General features: G+C 55.8%; 1 protein-coding gene across 1 annotated transcript in view; it reads right to left on the minus strand.

The window, feature by feature from the left end:
- The window catches only part of bcas3 (BCAS3 microtubule associated cell migration factor), a 107,050-nt gene that overhangs the window by 23,765 nt on the left and 80,785 nt on the right, over positions 1-2,500 (minus strand).

Consider the following 2,500-nt stretch of genomic DNA (forward strand, 5'->3'; position numbering starts at 1 on the left):
AACAGTCTCCTGCAGCCGGACAACGGTGCAGACAGGAAACAGGAACTGACCACACAGATTTGCGGTGGCGCTGGATCGGTAGGACTTGGACATCTCTTCTGGGGACTGTTGCTGTGTGTGTGTGTGTGTGTTGTGTGTGTGTGTGTGTGTGTGTGTGTCTTCTGGGGACTGTTGCTGTGTGTGTGTGTGTGTGTGTGTGTGTCTTCTGGGGACTGTTGCTGTGTGTGTGTGTGTGTGTGTGTGTGTGTGTGTGTGTGTGTGTGTCTTCTGGGGACTGTTGCTGTGTGTGTGTGTGGTGTGTGTGTGTCTTCTGGGGACTGTTGCTGTGTGTGTGTGTGTGTGTGTGTGTGTGTGTGTGTGTGTGTGTGTGTGTGTGTGTGTGTGTGTGTGTGTGTGTCTTCTGGGGACTGTTGCTATGTGTGTGTGTGTGTGGTGTGTGTGTGTGTGTGTGTGTGTGTGTGTGTGTCTTCTGGGGACTGTTGCTGTGTGTGTGTGTATGTGTGTGTGTGTCTTCTGGGGACTGTTGCTGTATGTGTGTGTGTGTCTTCTGGGGACTGTTGCTGTATGTGTGTGTGTGTGTGTGTGTGTGTGTGTGTGTGTGTGTGTGTGTGTGTGTGTGTGTGTGTATGTGTGTGTGTGTGTGTGTGTCTTCTGGGGACTGTTGCTGGATTTTTATTTATTTTTTTGCCAAATGAAAATAAAGCAAAATTGCAAAGTCAATAATCTAAATTATGTTTGTCTGATCATTACACAAAATGCCTTATTAGTTGAATCACTGTATCACTATGTAAACGTGCCATATTATTTTAGGTGATTATCCAGAAATTCACCTACCGTTACTCTGGTGACTTTGGTAAACTAATTAGTATAAAGAGTAGCAGATTTGTTGATGGGGCACATAACTATGAAGTTGAAACCCTTTCATGTGTAAAAATGCTCCACCTGTACATTAAAACCCATTCTGATAGGACTAAGTGGTGGCCCAGTGTTTCCTGCGTCTGGAGGAGAGTGCCAGTCTGATGCCCTCTGAGGCTGGTTAGGGCAGGTGAATAAAGGGGGGGGGGGGCAGGTTGGGGGCATCTATTTGCCAGGTGACCTCAATGCCGAGGGGGGTCTGGTGGAACGCAGCAGTGATGATCTTATCAGCCCCCTTCAGGGGCGGGTGGCTTCTCAGGGTGCCGCGCCCTCTGTGCGGGAAGTGGGGTGTGGGAGAGCAGGGCCTCTGGGCCGGGCCTACAGCGGCGCCAGGCCTGGCCTTTACCCCGCACTCCGTCTGATCTTCCTGCCTGTGGCCCAAGGAGGCAATTAGGGCTATTGACCAGGAGGCTGCAGGGGGGAGGCGGGCTGAAGGCTTTGTAGAGTGGCCACAATTACAGCATTATGAAGCCGGCAGCAGCTCTGACTGTCAGAACCAGCCACATCGCAGCCGGCCCGCGGACTCAGGGCTCGTTTCCATGAGCAAACCCTCTGGCCGGCCAGAGGTGTTGGAGTACACAGTGCAGACAGCTACATAAAATATTACCCAGAATTCTCACACACATACGTAAAATTAATAGCGATGAAAAAAGAAAAAGAAAAAAACGGCCTCACGTTAAACGGACGCCAGAGCCGAGGTGGAGGACGGGCGAGAGAGCCGCATATTCATCAACAGGGCGTGGAAGCGTAGGCGAGCTGCACCCCCCACACACACACACCTACACCCCCCCCACACACACACACCTCTCCTGTAGGCACGCACTCTTTCATTAGCCAGCGCTCAGACTCAGAGGGGCCTGGAGCTGATAAAAGCTCCGCTAATGTCACTGGGCCAGGATTCCCCCAGCTCAGCCGGTGGGGGTTGGCGGGGAGCGTTCGCTGAGGGGCCTGGCGCGCTCTCATTATCTGCCCGTCATCTGGGCGTAGTGGGCAGGGCTGGCTGGGTAATGCTCCTCCCCCCCGGGTGCGGCGGGCGGATGGACAGGTGGAGATAGCGTCCGCGAGAGTGGCGCCACGCGGGCTTTTATCAGCAGCCCCGCAGGCTCCGGCCCCTCTGACCCCGCCGTCCGCATGCTGCATTTTTAATCAGCTGGGTCATCCAATATAGAGGCCGAGACAGGGCTGTCAATCACGCCCCACCCCCCCCCCCCCCCCCCCCGCCACCACGCCCCCCCCGGCGCGACCCCGCTGAGACGTAGGAGAACTTCTGCCCGGCGCCCTGGCACTCGCTCTCCCGTCTCAGTCGCAGGACTCGCAGAACTCGGCTGCCGTTGGAGAGAAATCGAGACGGCGATAACGCTCGGGTTCTCTGGACTCTTCTCCGCACGCTCAGCCTCGGGTGGGAGGGAAGGGGGAAGGTGGTGGAAGGTGGTGGATGGGGGCGGGCGGGGATTCGGGCGTGGGCGTACCTTGTGAGAGCACCTGGTTACCTGGAGAGTACCTGTTTAGTGACGGGGCGGGGCCAGGGCTAGTGCGAATTATAGCAGGAGATGAAGGCCCCTCTGTTTGCCCCAGTGGGACGACA

Source organism: Brachyhypopomus gauderio, chromosome 16 (genome assembly GCF_052324685.1).
Source record: "Brachyhypopomus gauderio isolate BG-103 chromosome 16, BGAUD_0.2, whole genome shotgun sequence".
NCBI classification, from domain to species: domain Eukaryota; kingdom Metazoa; phylum Chordata; class Actinopteri; order Gymnotiformes; family Hypopomidae; genus Brachyhypopomus; species Brachyhypopomus gauderio.